Source organism: Saccopteryx leptura, chromosome 1 (genome assembly GCF_036850995.1).
Source record: "Saccopteryx leptura isolate mSacLep1 chromosome 1, mSacLep1_pri_phased_curated, whole genome shotgun sequence".
Lineage (NCBI taxonomy): Eukaryota > Metazoa > Chordata > Mammalia > Chiroptera > Emballonuridae > Saccopteryx > Saccopteryx leptura.
Genome location: NC_089503.1, coordinates 45,309,651 through 45,332,446, shown reverse-complemented (window position 1 = coordinate 45,332,446; position 22,796 = coordinate 45,309,651). Strand labels below are relative to the sequence as shown.

The 22,796-nt window shown below is 38.4% G+C and overlaps 1 protein-coding gene and 1 pseudogene across 1 annotated transcript in view; one reads left to right on the top strand and one right to left on the bottom strand.

The window, feature by feature from the left end:
* The window catches only part of PDE3B (phosphodiesterase 3B), a 167,527-nt gene that overhangs the window by 12,936 nt on the left and 131,795 nt on the right, over nt 1–22,796 (top strand). The window lies entirely within an intron of this gene.
* LOC136390091 (U2 spliceosomal RNA) lies at nt 17,532–17,710 on the bottom strand (annotated as a pseudogene).

The following is a 22,796-nucleotide window of genomic DNA, read 5'->3' as shown; positions in this document are numbered from 1 at the left end:
AGTAAATTCAAATTTTCTAAGACTTCAAGTAATTTCCACTTGTAAAATCCCAAGGAAATTGAGCAGTGCATAGTCAAAATTGCACAAAACATGTAAGCAAACAAGGCACTATACGTAAGATCCTGGAGAAAAAGTATACAGAAAAAAGATAAACACACCCACAAAAGCTTTAGAGATTGGAACAATTATATACCAGATATAAAAAATATGTTAAGCCTGACCAGATGGTGGCACAATGGATAGAGCGTTCGAAACCCTGAGGTCGCCCACTTGAACACAGGCTCATCCAGCTTGAGTGCAGGGTCACTGGCTTGAGCATGGGATCATAGACATGACCCCGTGGTCTCTGGCTTGAGCCCAAAGGTCACTGGCTTGAAGCCCAAGGTTGCTGGCTTGAGTCCAGGGTTGCTGGCTTGAGCAAGGGGTCACTTGTTCTGCTGTAGCACCCCCTCCCATCAAGGCATATATGAGAAAGCAATCAACTAAGGTGCCACAATGAAGAATTGATGCTTCTCATCTCTTTCCCTTTCTGCCTGTCTGTCCCTGTCTGTCCTTATCTCTGTCTCTTTCTCTCTGTCTCTCCCATATATATATATATATATATATATATATATATATATATATATATATATATATATTTAAATATACATATTTAAATGATAAAATAGAAACTTGGAAAAATGATTGGAGAATTGATTAAAAGAACAATTAGGCAGATTTGAAAAATAGAACTTTTAAAGATGAAAAATATAACCACAGATTAAAAACTGATACACATATTAAATAGCCATTGAGAGAAAGAATTTGTGAACTAGAAGATACGTCCAAAGAAATTGTTCTCAATGTTTTGCAGAGGGAAAAAGAGATGGAAATTCAGAAAGAGAGATAGACCCTAGCTAGATAGTTCAGTTGGTTAGAGCATTGTCCTGACATGCTGAAGGGCTTGTTTGATCTCTGGGTAGGGCACATACAATAATCGACCAATGATGGCATGAATAAGTGGAACAATAAATCATTGTTTTCTTTCTCTGCCTCTGTCGCTCTCCCTCTCTGTCTCAAAATCAATAAAATATTAAAAAAATTAAAAAATAAGAGAATAAGAAGATAGAACTTGAATTAAATATGGATTTTAATTGACGTTCCAAAGGAGATAATAAAATACAGAACAGGTAATATATGAGGAGATAGTGGCTGTAAAATAGAATTTTATAGAATTGATAAAAAAAATTGATCTCCAGAAAGCCCAATGAATTCCAAGCACAATAAATAAAAAAGAAGTTTACTCCTAGACTCATCATTGCAAAATTTAGAACACACTCACAAAGGTACTAAAAGAAGAGAGAGAAGAGAAATTACCTATCAAAAAATGAATGACCATTATATTGGAAGGTGACTTATTAATAGCAACAGTGTTTCCCAGAAAACTGTAGAATATCATCCTTTGTGTGCTGAGGGAAAATAAATGTCAAACTAGAAAGCAATGCCCTGCAAAACTATCTTTCTAGAAAGAGAAAAAATGAAAACTATTTCAGACCACCAAAAATTGAGTTTTTACTACCAAAAGTATATATATATACTTAAGGCAGCAGGAAGAACTGAAATTAAGAAGGAACACTAATAAATACATCTGTAAATTAAAGAACCATGGTGTTATAAAACATTGCTAACAGTGCATGATTTATGAGGGGGGAACAAGCCAGAACTTAAACAGTGGAAAACAGGAGCATCCGTGTTAGAAGGAAAATGAAGTGGAGAGCAAGAGAGGTATGGATGTTTTCATGTGAAGAAAGAGGTAGGAAGTATGCAGATACTGTACGTCAAGTCTGGGTGTCTGATAGGTTAATGGTGTCATTAGCCAACAGGGAATATGCGGAAAGGAGCAAGTTTCGGAGAAATGATGAAGAGCTTGGTTTTCTTGGTTCAGGCATGTTGTTTTCTTGTGTGTATGCTTGCTATCTCTAAATGGAAGGTAAATTCCCTGAGAACAAGTATCAAACATTTCTATTTTGTACTTTTCATAGAACATTTTGAAATTCACAATGTGTATCCATTATTGTATTTCCTCTTGGGTCATTTCTCATAATATATAGTTCCATGTTAACTTTGTGTGAAGAAAAGAATGGTAGTTGGGGATGAGTCTTCATTTTCTGTCTTTGGTAGTCTTATTAACAGTAAGCTGTGTTACACAATGATGAAGCCAGACTGCTTGGGTTTAAATGTTACTTCTGCCACTTACAAGGTATGGAGCAAATTAACTTTAACTGCTCTGTACCTCAGTTTCCCCAGATGTAAACTAGGGGCAATAAGAGCTTCTCTCTCACTGATGGGAGATATTGTGAGGATTAAATGAGTTAATAAATTTCTTGTAAATTTCTTTGAACAGAGTCCGGCACTGCTCTCAAGCTCTCAATAGGTTATTGGTATTATTATTAATAGTTAAAATTTTCATTCTCAAATTGCTTGGTACTGTATACCAAATCACTCTATAATCAATAGTAAGATTAAACAATCCCTTTTTGCCCTGGCCGGTTGGCTCAGCAGTAGAGCGTTGGCCTGGCGTGCGGGGGACCCGGGTTCGATTCCCGGCCAGGGCACATAGGAGAAGCGCCCATTTGCTTCTCCACCCCTCCCCTCCTTCCTCTCTGTCTCTCTCTTCCCCTCCCGCATCCAAGGCTCCATTGGAGCAGGGATGGCCCGGGCACTGGGGATGGCTCCTTGGCCTCAGCCCCAGGTGCTAGAGTGGCTCTGGTCGCAGCAGAGCGACGCCCCAGATGGGCAGAGCATTGCCCCCTGGTGGGCAGAGCATTGTCCCGGTGGGCGTGCCGGGTGGATCCCGGTCAGGCGCATGCGGGAGTCTGTCTGTCTCTCCCCGTTTCCAGCTTCAGAAAAATACAAAAACAAACAAACAAACAAACAAAACAATCCCTTTTTATTGTGCCAGTATTTCTCTCGCAGGCTGTGTTAAGTAAAAAAGCCTTGCATATGGGATTATATATGACGCAAATCCAGCAATTCTCAGTATTAGAACAACAAAGAAAAGCTACAAGTGATGATTTTAAAAGTGTCCACAATTAACTGTCCCTTAAACTTTTTGTTCCATTTTATCACTTTTGGAGTGTATGCTGGATCTTCAAACAAATACTTGAACTTCAAACAGGTTAAGAGACCATAATTCTTGCTTCATAGTTCACAGTCTGCTAAGCATATTGACAGCTGTGCAGTCCCATCCCAGGGATGATAAGAGAGACAAGAGACAAGGGAACAGAAGGCAGAGAAACGGTATGTAAAAAAGTGACTTTTCCAGCCCTCTTTTTCACTCCAGTCAGCATTAGGCACCACACTTTACTGCTCCTTTAATTAAAGCTTTGTGCTACTTTTTATTTTTATTTTATTTTTTAGAGGGGGGGGGAGATGGAGGTACAGACAGGGACAGACACACAAGAAGGGAGAGAGATGAGAAGCATCAACTTGTAGTTGAAGCACCTTAGTTGTTCATTGATGGCTTTCTCATATGTACCTTGACCAGGGACTGCAGCCAAGCCAGTGACCCCTTGCTCAAGCCAGAAACCTTGGCCTCAAGTCAGTGACCTTGGGCTTCAAGCCAGTGACCATGCGTCATGTCTATGATCCCACACTCAAGCCAGCAGCAACCTTGGGGTTTCCAACCTCGGCCTTCCACATCCTGGTCCGGTGCTCTATCCACTGGCTGTTTGATTTGTTATCTCTTTAAGTTTAAACCTTTCTAGTCTTAAAAAATAGCTAACCAGTAGGACAGGGGTCAGGAACCTATGGCTCGTGATCCAGATGTGGCTCTTTTGATGGCTGCAGCTGGTTCGCAGACAAATCTTTAATAAAAAATAATGTTAAAAATATAAAACATTCTGATGTATTACAATCCATTCATTTCCTACCGCTTATGTTCATCGTTGTGGTGGCTGGAGCCAATCACAGCTGTCCTCTGAGACAACACCAAATTTTTATTGGATAATGTATAAGTACACGGGTCATTGTGAGGTCTGGAAGTAAACTTCCCTCCCCCCCCCCCTTTTTTTTTTTTTTCCTGAAGCTGGAAACGGGGAGAGACAGTCAGACAGACTCCCGCATGCGCCCGACCGGGATCCACCCGGTACGCCCACCATGGGGGGAGGCGATGCTCTGCCCCTCTGGGGCATCGCTCTGCCGCGACCAGAGCCACTCTAGCGCCTGGGGCAGAGGCCAAGGAGCCATCCCCAGCACCCAGGCCATCTTTGCTCCAATGGAGCCTTGGCTGCGGAAGGGGAAGAGAGAGACAGAGAGGAAGTAGGAGGTGGGGGTGGAGAAGCAAATGGGTGCTTCTTCTATGTGCCCTGGCCGGGAATCGAACCCGGGTCCCCCACACGCCAGGCCGACGCTCTACTGCTGAGCCAACCGGCCAGGGCCTACTTCCCTCCTTTTAATCAAGTAGTCAGCTAGCTAATTGCAGAAACCCTCTTGACGAAAAAGATGGCTAAAAGAAAAAAAGATGAGGAGTATCGTACTTTTCAGCAGGAATGGACAGAGGAATTCGCCTTTGTGGAGAGAGCGGGTTCTGCAGTGTATCTAATATGCAATGATAAAATTGCATCGATGAAACGGTCAAATATAAAGCGGCACTTCGACACACGCCATACTACATTTGCATTGAAATATCCAGCAGGGGACAGCAGGAAGAAAGCATGTCAAGAGCTACTGTGCAGAGTGCAAGCTAGTCAGCAGCAACTCTGTGTTTGGTCCCAATAAGATGACTGGAATTCAGCTAGCTTTGCTGGTGCTTTAGCAATTGTGAGAAACAGAAAGCCATTCACAGATGGGGAGTATGCCAAAACATTTATGCTTGATGTTGCCAATGAACTTTTTGATGACTTTTTGGATAAAGACAAGATAATCAAATGAATAAAAGACATGCCTCTGTCAGCAAGAACTGTTCATGATTGTACCATCATGATGGTAAATCAAATTGAGGCAACACAAGTGAAGGACATAAATGCAGCACCATTCTTTTCTCTTGCTTTGGATGAGTCAACAGACGTAAGCCACTTGTCCCAGTTCAGCGTGATTGCAAGGTATGCTGTCGGTGACACACTATGTGAGGAAAGTCTTGCTGTTTTGCCTATGAAAGAGACAACAAGAGGGGAGGATTTATTCAAGTCTTTCACTGTGTTCGCTAAAGAAAAAAATCTACCGATGGATAAACTTATTTCGGTGTGTACTGATGGTGCTCCGTGCATGGTGGGGAAAAACAGAGGATTTGTAGCAATTTTTCATGAACATGGAAAGAGACCCATCCTAAGTTTTTACTGCATCCTACATCAGGAGGAGCTTTGTGCTCAGATGTGTGGCAAGCAGCTTAGTGAGGTGATGCCACTGGTTATTCAGGTGGTCAACTTTTATTGTTGCCCGAGCTTTAAATGATCACCAGTTTAAAACCATGCTGGATGAAGTTGGGATTCAGAAGGAAGGTTTTCATTCTTGGATGTGATTTTACTTATTTTCTTTTTATTGAATTTATAGGGGTGACACTAGTTAACTAACTCATACAGGTTTTAGGTGCACAATTCTATAATAAATCATTTATACACTGTATTGTGTGTTCACCACCTCAAGTCAAGTCATAGGAATAATTTATTTTAAACTAAAACGTTAGCCTGACCAGGCGGTGGCACAGTGGATAGAGCTTCGGACTGGGATGCAGAGGACCCGGGTTCGAGACCCCGAGGTCGCCAGCTTGAGTGCGGGCTTATCTGGTTTGAGGAAAAGCCCACCAGCTTGAACCCAAGGTCGCTGGCTCCAGCAAGGGGTTACTTGGTCTGCTGAAGGCCTGCGGTCAAGGCACATATGAGAAAGCAATCAATGAACAACTAAGGTGTTGCAACGCGCAATGAAAAACTAATGATTGATGCTTCTCATCTCTCTCCATTCCTGTCTGTCTGTCCCTGTCTATCCCTCTCTCTCACTCTCTGTCTCTGTAAAAAATAAATAAATAAATAAAAATTAAAAAAAAAAAAAGTTAAAAAAAAAAAAAAACTAAAACGTTACTTTCACTTGTTATAGAAAACCACTTATGGCCCTGGCCGGTTGGCTCAGCAGTAGAACGTTGGCCTGGCGTGCGGGGGACCCGGGTTCGATTCCCGGCCAGGGCACATAGGAGAAGTGCCCATTTGCTTCTCCACCCTCCCCCCTCCTTCCTCTCTGTCTCTCTCTTCCCCTCCCTCAGCCAAGGCTCCATTGGAGCAAAGATGGCCCGGGCGCTGGGGATGGCTCCTTGGCCTCTGCCCCAGGCGCTAGAGTGGCTCTGGTCGCGGCAGAGTGACGCCCCGGAGGGGCAGAGCGTCGCCCCTGGTGGGCGTGCCGGGTGGATCCCGGTCGGGCGCATGCGGGAGTCTGTCTCTCCCCGTTTCCAGCTTCAGAAAAAAAAAAAAAAAAAAAAAAAGAAAACCACTTAGACTTTTCATCAGTGATTAAAACTTAAAGCAGAACATAAAGACTGAATTACTTTTACTACTGTTTTAAATTGTAAAATACCATAACATCTACTTGGTTTAAAAATAAGCCAATTTTATGAACTGAAAGTACCATTATAAAAAAATAATTAAAAGAATAAAATTACCCAGAATACAAACTTATTGTTTGAAGTAAAGTTACTTATAATTGTTTCTTTTGATAATGATTTTGTTAAATTTGACCAAAATATCTCCTAAATATTTCTGCTTTACTTATAAATATGAGAATTGAAAAGCTAAACACTTGTACTAAAATTTAAGATAATGACCATTTAGGATGCTTTTTACTAAAGTGAAATTCTGATTTCTGAAGAATTTTAATTGTCAGTTACTGAAAATAATAAATTTTTGTATACATAGAAAAATGACTAACTTATGACTTCCTAAATGTTTATTTAAATAACAAATTTATAGTAAACTTATAAATTATGTTGAATCAATTTGAAATATTTGAATCTTGAAATATAGTGTGAAAGTTGTACCCTGAAGTACAGTATATAAAAGTTGAAAAATAGTTAAATGGTTGAAAGCCAGTGGGGAATGTAAAATGACATTGTTAAGTTCTATGTTCATCTAGTACTAAATATTGGACTTAGGAAGGTTTCCCTGAAAATTTGATTGGTTTGGCTGCCAGCCAAAGGCATTTGAAGCCCATTTGATGGATCATACGTGGGCTCAACTAAAAGCAGATGGAAGTTCCTGGGGGAACTTTCTCACTGACCAATAAATTTGAGATAGAATGATGGTTTATGGCTCTCTGAAAAATAATTCTGGGGTTGTCGGTATTTCTGTTTTATTTACCTGACAGATTTCTTCTTACTTTTTTTCTCAGATCGTATGGCTGACAACAGAGTTCAGTTTATTTCTTAGCATCTTATTGATGAACATAATTTTAGGATTATAATTCTAAAGGCAAAGTGGATGGTAATGGAGCAGCTTTAGAAACCTACTCAGATTATCACCTAATTTCCTTTTTTTGAATAATGCAAAATATGAACTTTTTAATTATACAGATTCAAAAAGTTCCTGAAATAATAGGATATTTTCCTTTAAAGCTGCACTCAAAATTTTTATTACTTTGGTAGTAACTGCCTCTTCATTTCATTTTATTGAAATTGAGTTTTGTTGTTTTTGGTAAAGCTATAAAAAATTTCTCCTGACCAGGCAGTGGCATAGTGGATAGAGTGTTACCCTGAGATGTAGAGGACCCAGATTTGAAACCCCAAGGTTGCCAATTTGAGCACAGGGTTGCTAGCTTGAGTGTGGTATCATAGACATGACCCCACAGTTGCTGGCTTGACCCCAAAGGTTGCTGGTTTGAAGCACAAGTCGCTGGCTTGAGCAAGGGGTCACTGGCTCGGCTGGACCCCCCCCAGTCAAGGCACATATGAGAAAACTATCAGTGAACAACTAAAGTGCTGCAACGAAAAATTGAGGCTTCTCATCTGTCTCCCTTTCTGTCTGCTCCTATATATCCCTCTCTCTGTCTCTGTCTCTCTCGCTAAAAAAAATAAAATAAAATAAAATAAATAAAATAAATCATGCCCTGGCTGGATAGCTCTGTTGATTAGAGTGTTGTCACGATCTACAGTGCAGGTTTGATCCCCAGACAGGGCACATACAGGAACAGAGCAGTGTTTCTCTCTCAATCTCTCTCTCTCAAATAAATTTTTAAAAATTTCACTTATATATGTTTTTTACCATATGGAAAAACATGAATATTTTTAAGAAATAGAGGTTTGAATTTGAAATATTTTTAGGTATATCCAGTATTTTGTCAATTTTTTTTTTGTTTATAGAATTTTCATGCTATTAGAGAGTTGCATGTTTTAAAGCTTAGGGGAAAAGGGACACACTGAATCCTAGCAACTGAATGCAAATAGACAGCTACATCAGTGCCACACTTATGTCAGCAGTTTGCTCGGGAACTCTTTTGTTTTAGTAGTGTGTTTACAATGAGGTCTCTCAGTGGAGCAAGACTACACGACTGAATATGTACTCTGTATTGTCTGAGTACATTCTGTATATAAACTTTATGACATATGTATACAGGCATATTATTTAGTTCTTTATTATTAATATTTAGTCTTATTGTATTTTCTTTCTCAGAAGAATTTTCTTTGTTCATGTTTTACAAATAGCAATAAATAGGCTTTGCATTTCTAATTATGGTGTCTTTGTATATAGGGCACTGGGTATGTTTCCAGATAAGTTATTAAAATTCATCTGTATGGTTGATGAGCCACTTGGCTTGTTTTTAAGAGAGAAGTTTAAGTTATTAGAGGTGGAATAATTTGGTTCTTTCTTGGTCAAGGCCTATAATTTTATTGTGCCCTAAATTCCTTAAAGGGTACTTTGATAATTGTTTTCTAAGAGTTTAAAATTTATCAGTGAATGTTAAAATTAAGTCCAGAGCACTCTGAATGCTATGGGATTTTGTGTGTGTTTTCTTCTGGGTTGAGGAGAGAGGCAGAAGTTATCTGAGTGGAAAAGTCAGTAGGCTGTTGTAGATTGCAGGTTTGGAGCTTGGAATGACAGATTGAAGACAGAGATAAACTTTAGAAGTCACTCAGTATAATTCACTGAAGGCCTGCTCTACACCCCTGGAAATTTAGACCCTGGAGTTGATGCAGGCCACAAGCAAGACTGGCTGAGGACTTGATAGTGACTAGTCACTAAATTCTAGAGGGAAGATAATTTGCTTAGGAGGTCTTAGTTGAAGTTTGGGAATAGATGAGATTGGGGAAAAAAGGAGTATAGACAGAATAAAACTAAGGACAAAGTGACTTTTGGAAGTACCCATATTGCTCATGTTTTTAAGAGAATGGCAAGTACCTATACTTAGTGGTTAGCATGATAAAGAGGAGTCAATGAAGGAAGCAGAGTCAGAGCAGTAGGATGTGGGGGATTACCATCAAAACTAATTAAACTTAAGCTCTAGGGCAGTGGTCCCCAACCTTTTTTGGGCCACGGACCGGTTTAATGTCAGAAAATATTTTTATGGACTGGCCTTTAGGGTGGGACAGATAAATGTATCACGTGACCGAGACAAGTGTCAAGAGTGAGTCTTAGATGGATGTAACAGAGGGAATCGGTCATTTTTTAAAAATAAAACATCATTCAGACTTAAATATAAATAAAACAGAAATAATGTAAGTTATTTATTCTTTCTCTGCGGATCGGCACCAAATGGTCCACAGACCGGTACCGGTCCGCGGCCCAGGGGTTGGGGACCACTGCTCTAGGGTGCAAATTTCATCCAAGACTTTGGGAGGAAGATGTTTGCATGGCCTTGTTGTTTAAGATTTCTAAAAGGCAGGTTTTAAGATTTCTGTCTCTTTCCATTCTTGGCCTAACCTTATGTCATGTAGCATTGGAGTGGCTGCAGGCATTTTTGGGATCCAGCTAAGGGAAAGTTGAATTAGGGTTACATTTAGTTTGGGTGCCATATATTTATGTGTATGCAAGGGTTTTTTGTTGTTGTTGTTTTTATTTTGGAGTATATTTAAGTTTTTCTCAGGTGTTCTGGCATAGGAATGATGCCTAAGAATACTCTTGTTAACCGTGGTGCTGACTCAGTATTATGATACAAAGATGCCAGGCCAAATGTCATAAGTTATATGAACATGTTCTATAGTGCCTGACACTAGAAGTATGTGGTTAGGGTGTAAGAGAAACACAATTTAAAATATACAGAGTCAGAACCTAGTCTGTTGTAAAGGAAAGAAATGAATATAAGGCCCTGGCTGGTTGGCTCAGTGGTAGAGCGTTGGCCTGGTGTGCAGAAGTCCCAGGTTGATTCCTGGCCAGGGCACACAGGAGAGGCGCCCATCTGCTTCTCCACCCCTCCCCCTCTCCTTCCTCTCTGTCTCTCTCTTCCCCTCCTGCAGCCGAGGATCCATTGGAGCAAAAGATGACCTGGGCGCTGGGGATAGCTCCTTGGCCTCTGCCCCAGGCGCTAGAGTGGCTCTGGTCGCGACAGAGGGACGCCCCGGATGGGCAGAGCATCGCCCCCTGGTGGGCGTGCCGGGTGGATCCCGGTCGGGCGCATGCGGGAGTCTGTCTGACTGCCTCCCCGTTTCCAGCTTCAGAAAAATACAAAAAAAAAAAAAAAAAAAAAAAAAAGAAATGAATATAAGATTTATAAACTTTTACAATTCCAAAATTTTATATGACATGACCAGTTACAGTTTGTGAACCTAAAAGAATATTTTACTAAAATATAAATAATAATTGAGTATTTAGAAAGTTTTAAAAATTCATCTCTTTATAGAAAATCTTATGTGAGATTATCGTATAAAGAAGTGATCACAAAAGATAATGCAATAAAAATGTAGAAAAAGTATTCTAGAGATGTGTCATGGAGTTTATGGAGAGAATTATGATTTCTTTTGTCTGGATTTTTATGGAACTTGTGATGCAGTGATTTTCCCCTTTCATTCAAGATAAGTATTCACCTTTGCACCTAATTTTGTATTAATAAGTCTACTTTATTTTCCTTAAAGAAGGCTCCCTAAATTCCTTAAAGTTTGGACTCAACAAAACCTGGGAGGCATGGAATTATGGAAATCAAGAGGAGACAATTTAAATATAGGAGGATGTGTTTTGTGTTTAATGATGCAGTGATGCAGCTAAGGAAGCAATTTTTTATGTGTATGTGACAGAGACAGAGAGAGACAGAGAGAGGGACAGATATGGACAGACAGATAGGAAGAGGGAGTGATGAGAAGCATCAATTCTTTGTTGTGGCACCCTAGTTGTTCATTGATTGCTCTCTCATATGTGCCTTGACCGGGGGGCTACAGCAGACCGAGTGACCCCTTGCTCAAGCCAGCAACCTTGGGCTCAAGCTGGTCAGCCTTGCTCAAACCAGATGACCCCGCGCTCGAGCTGGTGACCTCAGGGTTTCGAACCTGGGTCCTCTGCATCCCAGTTTGATGCTCCATCCACTGCGCCACCGTCTGGTCAGGCTAAGGAAGCAATTTGATTTGGTGATGGAGATCATTATTAATTATCTCCAGGAATGAATATGAATTTGGGAGTGAGAAGTAGAGATTGTATACTTTTTGAAGAAAGTGGAGCACTGGGGTCAAAGAGTGGTATTTTGAAGAGAAAGCAAGGATCAAGAAAGGTGTGTGTGTGTGTGTGTGTGTGTGTGTGTGTGTGTGTGTATTTCAAAAATAGATATATATCTGAATACCTTAAAGAGAGGAGAAAAGATACATATAAAAACTAAACATAATAGCAAGAGAGGTTAAAGCAGAGCAGAGATAGTAGCTAGAGTGGGAAGGTAAAAGGAAATGGATCAATATAGGAATGCCCTAAACAGTAGAATTCAGTGAAGGGGCAAAATTTGTCCTTACACATTTCAGTAGTTCTTTAGCCATCACTATTGACCCTGTATTAATACCTGAGTACAGTAATTGGTTTTCATAGGCCTGGCCCCAAACAATTCTTTCTAAATCTGCGACATAATGTATGCTTAGTTGGCTCAACAAGAATACATTTAGATTTACATTTGAAGAATCAGAAAATCTGAATAGACCAATTACAACAAATGAAATTGAAGCAGTAGTTTAAAATCTCCCATCAAACAAAAGTGCTGTTCTGGATGGCTTCACAGGTGAATTTTACCAAACCTCCAAGAAAGAACTTCTCTAACTATTCCAAAATTATTCAAAAGGAAGAAAAACTTCCAAGCTTATATTATGAGGCCAGCAATATTCTAATTCCAAAACCAGGTAAAGACACTACAAAGAGGGAAAATTATAGGCCCCAATATCCCTGATGAACATAGATTCTAAAATCCTCGACAAAATATTAGCAAACTGGATCCAGCAATACATTAAAAAGATCATACATTATGGTCAAGTGTGATTTATTCTAGGGATACAAGTTTAGTACAATATTCACAAATCAGTAAGTGTGGTATACCAAATAAATAAAATGAAGGATGAAAAAAATCACATAATTATATAATAGATGCAGAAAAAGCATTTAATAAAATTCAGCCCCCATTTATGATAAAAACTCTCAGCAAAGTGGGAATAGAGGGATCATCCTATGTCATATAGGCCATATATGACAAACCTACAGCCAACATCATACTCATTGGGCAAAAACTACAAGCATTTCCCTTAAGATCAGGAAAAAGACAGGGATTTCTGCTTTCACCACTCTTACTCAACATAGTACTGGATGTCTTAGCACAGCAGTCGGAAAAGAAGAAGAAATAAAAGGCAAAATTGGAAAGGAGGAAGTAAAACTCTCATTATTTGAAGATGACATGGTATTGTATATAGAAAACCTTAAAGAGTCCACCAAGAAACTAGTAGATCTAATAAATGAACTCAGCAAAGTAGCAGGATACAAAATTAATATTCAGAAATCAGTGGCATTTTTATATATCAATAATGGACTATCAGAAAAATAAGAAAATAATTCCATTTATACTCTGGTTTCTCTTCAGATCGCATAAATCTTTCGCCTTTTAATTCCATTTACTATTGCAACAACAACAAAAATAAAGTACCTAGGAATAAATATAACCAAAGAGGTAAAAGACCTATACTTAGAAAATTATAAGATACTGAAGAAATTGAGAAAGATAAAATAAGTGGAAGCATATTGGATAGGAAAAATTAACATCATTAAAATGTGCATCCTCCCAAAGCAATCTACAGATTCAACACAATTCCTATTAAAATTCCAATGGCATATCTCACAGATCTAGAACAAATATTCTAAAAATTTAAAAAATAGCTTTAGTAATCTTGAAAAAGAAGAACAGGGTTTGAGGTATCACATTACCTGATATCAAACTAGACTACAAGGCCATCGTCATCAAAACAGCATGGAATTGGCACAAGAACAGGCATAGAGATCAATGGAACAGAACAGAGATCACAGAAATAAACCCATGCCTTTATGGTCAATTAATATTTGACAAAGGAGGCAAGGACATAGAATGGTGTAAAGACAATCTCTACATTAAATGGTGTTGGGAAAATTTGGACAGGTACATGCAAAAAAATAAAATTAAACTATTGAATAGATCACCAACTGACACCTTACACAACGAATAAACTCAAAATGGATTAAAGAGTTAAATGTAAGTCACAAAACCATCAAAATCCTAGAAGAAAATATATGCAGTGAAATCTCATATATTTCTTATAGCAACATTTTTGCTGATCTGTCTCTTTGGGTAAGGGAAACAAAGGAAAAAATAAACAAATGAGACTACATCAAATTAAAAAGCTTTTTGCACAGCAAAAGAAACCATCAACAGAATGTAAAGGGAACCCACTGAATGAGAGAATGTATAGTATTTGCCAATGATACAGCTGGTAAGGGGTTAATTTTTAAAATATATAAAGAACTTATACAACTCGATATCAAGAAGATAACCCACTTAAAAAATGGCAAGGAATCTGAATAAATAGATACTTCTCCAAAGACATACAGATGGCAGACATATGAAAAAATGCGTAATGTCACTAATTATCAGAGAGATACAAATTAAAATCACAATGAGATATCACCTCACACTTTTCAGAATGGCTATCATCAACAAATTAACAAACAACCAGTGTTGGTGAGGATGTGGAGAAAAGGGAACCCTTATGCACTGCTGCTGGGAATGCAGATTGGTGCAGCCACTTTGGAAGCAGTATGAATTTAAAATTTTAAAAAGAGAGCTGCCTTTTTGGAGAAGTTTCTATTCATTTCTTTGGCCCATTTTTTTTGTTTGCTTTTTTTTTTTTTTTTTTTTTTTCTTTTCATTTTTCTTAAGCTGGAAACAGGGAGAGACAGTCAGACAGACTCCCGCATGCGCCCGACCGGGATCCACCCGGCACGCCCACCATGGGGCGACACTCTGCCCACCAGGGGGCGATGATGCTCTGCCCATCCTGGGCGTCGCCATATTGCGACCAGAGCCACTCTAGCGCCTGAGGCAGAGGCCACAGAGCCATCCCCAGCGCCCGGGCCATCTTTGCTCCAATGGAACCTTGGCTGCGGGAGGGGAAGAGAGAGACAGAGAGGAAAGTGCGGCGGAGGGGTGGAGAAGCAAATGGGTGCTTCTCCTGTGTGCCCTGGCCGGGAATCAAACCCGGGTCCTCCGCACGCTAGGCTGACGCTCTACCGCTGAGCCAACCGGCCAGGGTCTTTGGCCCATTTTTTGATTGGATTGTTTATCTTCCTGGTGTTGAGTTTTACAAGTTCTTTATAAATTTTGGTTGTTAACCCCTTATCAGATGTATTGTCGAATAAGTTCTTCCATTGTGCGGGTTGTCTTTTTATTTTGTTCATATTGTCTTTAGCTGTGCAAAAGCTTTTTAGTTTGATATAGTCCCATTTGTTCATCCTGTCCTTTATTTCACTTGCCTGTGGAGATAAATCAGCAAATATATTGTTGCAAGAGATGTCGGAGAGCTTACTGTTTATGTTTTCTTCTAAGATGATTATGGTTTCACAACTTACATTTAAGTCTTTTATCTATTTTGAGTTTATTTTTGTGAATGGTATAAGTTGGTGGTCTAGTTTCATTTTTTTGCAGGTAGTTGTCCAATTTTCCCAACACCATTTGTTAATACAGATGGCCAATAGGCAGATGAAAAAATGTTCAACATCACTAATCATTAGAGAAATGCAAATTAAAACCACAATGAGATATCATCTCACATCAGTTAGAATGGCACTCATTAACAAAACAACACATAAGTACTGGTGAGGGTGTGGAGAAAAGGGAACCCTCCTTCACAGCTGGTGGGAATACAGACTGGTGCAGCCACTATGGAAAACAGTATGGAGATTCCTTAAAAAATTAAAAATAGAACTGCCTTTTGACCCAGCCATTTCACTTTTAGGAATATATCCTAAGAGTACCAAATCACTGATTCAAAAGAAGAAATGCACCCCCATATTTATGGCAGCATTGTTTACAATAGCCAAGATCTGGAAACAGCCCAAGCATCCGTCAGTAGATGAGTAGATTAAAAAGCTGTGGTACATATACACAATGGAATACTATGCGGCCGTGAAAAACAGGAAATCTTACCTTTTGTGACAACATGGATGGACCTGGAAACTATCATGTTAAGTGAAATAAACCAGGCAGAGAAAGAAAAATATATGACCTCACTCATTTGAGGAATCTAATGAACAATGTGAACTGAGGAGTGGAATAGAGGCAGAGGGAAAGGGGATGAGAGGATGGGATCAGAGAAGGGAAAGAGATGGGCGAAATTATATATACATAACACAGCATTGTAGAGAGCAGGAAAAAGCAAATCCTGGAGGGAATGGGGGAGAGCCTTGGGGGGAGGGGGAAAAGGAGGATGTTGAGGGGAACATGGGCATGGGGGGATATATTTGGTGGAACACTTGAATCTATGTAAACACAATAAATTAAAATAAATTAAAAATTTTTTAAAAAGAAAAAAGGGAGCTGCCTTTTGACCCGGTGATCCCATTTCTGGGATATATTTGGAGAAACCTGAAACACTAATTCAAGAGAATATATGCACCACAATGTTCATTGCAGCATTATTTACAATAGCCGATATCTGGAAACAACCCAAGTACCCATCAGCAGATGAGTTGGTAAAAGAGCTGTGAGGCTGTGGTACATTTACACAGTGGAATACTACTTGGGCATAAAAAAATGGAAATCTTACCTTTTTGCCATAGCTTGGATGGACCTGTAAAGTGTTATGCTGAATGAAGTAAGCCAGTCAGAGAAAGAAATACCATATACTCTCACATTTGGAATCTAATGAATAAGATAAACTGATGAAAAAAAACCCAGAGGCATGGATACATTAACAGACTGTCAGAAAGGAGGTTCTGGGAGGCCTAGATGAAAGAAGGTGAAGCAATTAAAAAAAAACATATATAACACATAGACACAAACAATGGTATGGTGATAGAGGGAAGGGGGTTTGAGGGTAGGTAGGAATGGACCAAAAGAAGGTCAATGGGGATGAGAAGAGACTCTGCTTGCGTGATGGTGCACCATGTAGTGTGCAGATGTTTTGTTGAGTTATACACTTGAAACCTGTATAGTTTTGTGAGCCAATATCACCCCAATAAATTTTATAAAAAAGATTTACATTTGGATAGTTATGTATTTTTGACATAAATGAAAGATAATTATCTACATTAGTTTAATATGTTAACTGCACTCTTCTAAATTCCTTTTTTACTGTGTGAAGTGGTTGCCTAAAACCAGTCTCAAGGTGTATATCAAGTTCTTTAGCTGGTAATATTATATAGATTGATTATTATAAGGTAGGAAATCAAGTTATCTTCTCTTAGTTTTACAGATGTTATGGAAAAGCATACAAAATTGAGTTTCACTTTGGATATTTATTATTACTTTTTCCATTCCTTCTACCAGTATTTATTAAATGTCCATTATATGCCAGGCATGGGTCTAGATGGTGAGGACAGAGCAGTAAACGACACGGACAGTCTCTGCCTCCACAGATCTGGTGGGAGATAAAAAGTGAGCAAATACACAAATAATGAAACATCACATAGAAATGTGTGTTGTGAAGAAAAAACAATGGAGAATAAGATATTTAAATAGGATGGTAGAAAATCCAGGCAGGATATTTATATATCACTTTTTGTTAGGATATTTAGAGAATTATTTTATGCAAACCAAATGTACTTCAGATCAAATAATTTAAAATTTAATCAAAGAAACATATCACCATAGTTTTCCCATTAATTATAAATAGGTTTTATATAAGATTATATGAGTGTATGTCTGTGTATGTACAGGTATGTGTAGGTAAAGCCTTGGCACAGTGCTTGTGACAACTCGCTGTAAATGTTGATTTTTCTATTTACATGACTTTATTTTCTATTATTTATTATATAAGCATTACATATGCAAGTAAGTCATAAGAAAATCAACTCCTCTTTTAAGTGCTTTCTTTTTTGTATATATCTCCAAATTCCAGACTGAAACTTTGTTTTAATATAGAGATCGAAAAACTTTAATTGAGGTAAAATGTACATACTATACTGTAAAAGTATACTAGCCTTAAATATTCTGCTTAATGAATATTTTCATAGGAATATGCCTCTACAGTTACTTTTGTTTATTCTTGGAGCCATTGCTCCCTCCATATGTAACCAGTATTCTACACTTGATCTTAGCCACAAGGCCGAGAAGCGATTGTAACCACTATTTTAACTTCTGTCTCCATCAGTCTTTTTGGGGCTTTTTTTTGGCCTGTTTTTAAATTTCATGTAAGTTGAATTACATGGTGTGTTATTATTATTATTATTATTATTTTTAGTGAGAGAGGAGAGATACAGAGACAGACTCCTGCATGCACCCCAACGGGGATCCACCCGGCAACCCCTGACTTGGACCTATGCTCAACACAATTGAGCTATTTTTCGTGCCTGAGGTTGATGCGCTGGGACCAGCTGAGCTATATCCTCAGGGGGCCCAACAGTCAAACCAATCTAGCCCCTGGCTGCGGGAGGGGAAGAGGGGGAGAAGGGGGAAAGGAAAGGGGAAAGAAGCAGATGGTCGCTTCTCATGTGTGCCCTAACCAGGGAGCACCACAGGACGCCCGCATGCTGGGCTGACGCTCTATCCACTGTGCCAACTGGCCAGGGCCAGTGTGTTATCTTTTATATCTGATTTCATTTGCCAAAAATAATGCCTACAAGATTAATTTATGTTGTTATATGTGTCACTACTTTGTTCTTTTATAGGTCTGTAGTATTTCATGGTTTATAAGTGTACCAAAATTTATTCATTCTCTAGTTTATGGACATTTGAGTTATTTCCTTTGGGGGTTGGCAGTTATGAATAAAGCTGTTGTGAACATTCTTACACAGCTTTTAATGTATTAATTTTTATTGACCATATACCTAGGAGTGGGTTTACTGAATCATTGGGGTAGGTAAATGTTTAACTTCAGTAGAAACTGCCAAGCAATTTTCCAAAGTTGTACCAATTTACAAGCATAATTATGAGAGTTCAAGTTGTTCCATATTCTAATCAACACTTCATAGGAGTGTTTAGCCATTCTGTGAAGTGTGTATTGGTGTGGCATTGTCACTTTAGTTTGCCGTTCTTTGATGTTAATGATGCTTGTGTACTTTATATAGTGATTGGCCATTTGGATATTTTCTTTTTTGAAATTCCTGTTTAGATGTTTTGCCTATTAAAAAGTTATGTTGAATTTTTAATTATTGATTTATTGTAGTTCTTTATGAACTCTAGATATAAAGTCTGTTCTGGTCTTATGTATTGGGAGTATCTTCTGTTGGTCTGTGGCTTATCTTTTTGCTCTCTTAATGATATCTTTTGGTGAACTGAAATTTTAATTTTAATGTAGTCCAACTTATTTTTTTTCTTTTAGTAGGTTAGTAGCTTTTAGTAGCTTGGTAGCTTTGGTTTTTAGTTATGTAGCCTTTTGAATATTAATTTTAAAAATCTTTGCCTACACAGAGATCATAAATATATTCTCTTATATTTTTTTTCTTTTTTTTTTTTTTGTATTTTTCTGAAGTTGGAAACGGGGAGGCAGTCACACAGACTGCCACATGCACTGACCGGGATCCACCCGGCATGACCACCAGGGGGTGATGCTCTGCCCATGTGGGGCGTTGCTTGCAACCAGAGCCATTCTAGCACCTAAGGCAGAGGCCATTGAGCCATCCTCAGCGCCTGGGCCAACTTTGCTCCAATGGAGCCTTGGCTGCAGGAGGGGAAGAGAGAGACAGAGAGGAAGGAGAGGGGGAGAGGTGGAGAAGCAGATGGGCGCTTCTCCTGTGTGCCCTGGCTGGGAATCGAACCCGGGACTCCTGCACGCCGGGCTGATGCTCTACCACTGAGCCAACCGGCCAGGGCCAATTTTTTTTTTTTTTTTTTGTATTTTTCCGAAGCTGGAAAAGGGGAGAGACAGTCAGACTCCCGCATGCGCCCGACCGGGATCCACCCGGCACGCCCACCAGGGGCGATGCTCTGCCCACCAGGGGCGATGCTCTGTCCCTCCGGGGTGTCGCTCTGTTGTGACCAGAGCCACTCTAGCGCCTGGGGCAGAGGCCAAGGAGCCATCCCCAGCGCCCGGGCCATCTCTGCTCCAATGGAGCCTCCCTGCGGGAGAGAAAGAGAGAGACAGAGAGGAAGGAGAGGGGGAGGGGTGGAGAAGCAGATGGGCGCCTCTCCTGTGTGCCCTGGCCGGGAATCGAACCCGGGACTTCTGCACGCCAGGCTGACGCTCTACCACTGAGCCAACCAGCCAGGGCCCAGGGCCTATTTTTGAAGCTTTATATTTTTACCTTTCACTTTTAGGTTTGTGATCTATCCTGAATTAATTTTTGTTCTTGGTGTGAAATTAACATCAAAGTTCATTGTCTTTTCTAACTGAACTCCAGAGTGCTAGCACTATTAATTGAAGAGCCTGTCTCTCGCCCACCTGCAGGTTTGCAGTGGTGTCATTTTCATAAACCAAGTGACTGTATATGTGTAAATCTATATTTGGACTTTGTCTCAGTGGTCTGTTTGTCTATCCTTTGACTATTATGACCACTGTCACACTATTACTTTACAGTAAATCTAGATGTCTAGTAATATGAATTCTTCAACCTTGTTCTTAAAGATTGAACTTCGCTATTCTAGAATCTTTGCATTTCTATATAAATTTTAGGATAACTTTGTCACAACACAAAAAAGCTTACCAGGATTTTGATTGGGATTGCATTAGATCTACAGATTAATTTGGGAAATATTTGTGTTATAACAATATTGAGTCCTCCAAACTGAACTGTGGTGTATTTCTCCATTTACTTACATCTTTAAATTTTTTTCTCATTATTGGTTTTTAGTTTTCAGTGTAGATATCTTACTCATCTTATTGAAGATGTATTCATTATTATTTGATTTTTTGTTATGTACTAAATAGTGTTTCAAATTTTATTTTCTATTTATTATAAAGAAATAGAAAAGTCTTGAATTTGTATCAAATAACCATACTAAATAACTTATTTATTATAGTTGTTTCTTGATTCTTTTGCATTTTCTGTGTATATAATTGTTATCTGTGAATAAAGACAGTTTTACTTCATATTAATGTTTATATTCTCCTGCCCTTTTAATGCATTTTAATGGCTACAGCCTTCAAAATAAAATTGAATAGAAGTGGTCATAGCAGACAATCTTGTTTGTTTCCCAAATTCAGGGGAAAGTAGTCAATATTTTTCCATTAAGATTGATATTAGCATGACCTGTGGTGGCACAGTGGGCAAAGCATCAACCTAAAATGCTTAGGTCCTTGGTTCAAAACCCTGGGCTTGCCTGGTCAAGGCACATAGGAGAAGCAACTACTACGAGTTGATGCTTCCCATTCCTCTCTCAGCCTTTCTCTCTCTCTATCCTCTCTCTAAAATCAATAAATAAAATCTTTTAAAAAAAATCAATATTAGCTGAAGGTGATGTGTATGTGTGTGTGTTTTGTAGTAGATACCTTCTATTATGTTAAGGAATTTCCTTTTTATTCTCAGACTGCTGAGAGGTTTTTAAAATGATGCATGTGTGTTAAAATCTATCAAATACTTTTTCTACATCTATTGAGATGATGCTAGGATTTCTCTTTTTTATTTTGTTAATGTGGTAAGTTACTTGGGTTTATTTCTGAATATTATACCAACACTGTATGCTTGGAATAAAGCCCACTTGGTTATATATTACTATCCTTATTGTATGTTGCAGGATTTACCTTGATAATAAATTATTATTTTTAGAATTTTCATCTATATTCATGTTAGGTGTTGGTCTGTAGTTTTCTTTTCTCATAATGTTTATGTCAGATGTTGGTTTTAGGATTATGCTGGCTTCAGATGATAGAGTGTTTTCGTTTTTACTCTTTACTGAAAATATTGTGTGATTGGTTTCTGCTACTTTTAATCTGTATGATCATCTCTTTATCCCTGTCATTAAGCTTATAAAGTATTCATCAAAATAGGCTATGGTTGTCTTCTTTTCAGTTGAGAAAACTGAAGTTTAGACAAGTGAAGCAGAATTAGGCAGCTGATAGTTACTGAAAACCATTTCTGCCTTACTTCACAGCCCCTGCTGCATAATGGACACAGAAGAAAATGATCATCTGGTCTTATATAGGTCTTAAGAAATACTTGGTTTTTTTGAAAACTTAGAAAATTTCTTTTAAAAGCTTTCCTTCTGCTAGTCTAAGAATCACACTCTGGATACTGCCTCTTAGCTGTTTGTGAGGGTTGTGGCTTAAAAGTAGCTAAGCTTTGTAGTTGGCTCTGTCAAATGAAAAATCCAACCATTGCAAAGTTGAACAAATCAGTTTTATTTTTCTGTGGGAACAAATGGTTAAGTGGAATTTACTGGAATTCCTCTTTTCCCAAATCCACCAAGTCCGGGCAAAAATTTTTGACTTTGTAGAAGTTGAGATATTTCATATCTTGACTTTTTCTAGCATATGATAGGTTAAGAGTCAGCTCAACCTATACTGACAGGTCCAAAGATACAGGAAAAAGCTTCATATTAGGGAAAGATAAGGTGATTTCAAGACTTACATAGTACTTTATTCTTTCCCAAATTCAATTATTCGCATCAGAAAGCCCTTCTTATAAAAAGAAAGTTAAACTTTTATTTCATGTGGAAGTGTCGTTTCTCTGTTAAGTGATACAAAATACAAGAAAATATATATCTTGTTGGTTTACTAAAGATTTCAGGTTTTCAAACAATTATTTGCTAATGACTTCTCATTCTATAGCTATTTGTATTTTATTTTTAGGATTGTATTAGGAATATCTGACTCGTTTATGAGTTTTGATCAAGTTATAATCTTGTTTAGTCACTAAAATTCATATTGTGCCAATAATATTATTTTATTTCCTTCATATTAAATATAAATAAGTTTGTCTCATTTCCAGTTAACTTAATTAGAAAGTCTGGCTCCCTTTTTTTTTTTTAAAAAACCATAAAACATTATTTAGTAAAACCCATGAAAGAATATTAGGAAAAGTAACTTCTTTTTAGGAAAAAAATGTTCTGTGTTAATAAAATATCAGGATTTTAGGAGGCCAATGCCTTATCCATTAGGCCACTGGGGCTTCAGTAAAATATCAGGATTTTAAAGCGGAAACTTTTTCAACAGATCATTTAATCTTTTAAGAACTTGTGCTATGGCTAACTCAATGGATCGTTTTCTTGACAATTATCATATTTATTGCTTTATAAAATCTCCAATTAACTATTGATGCCTCCAACAA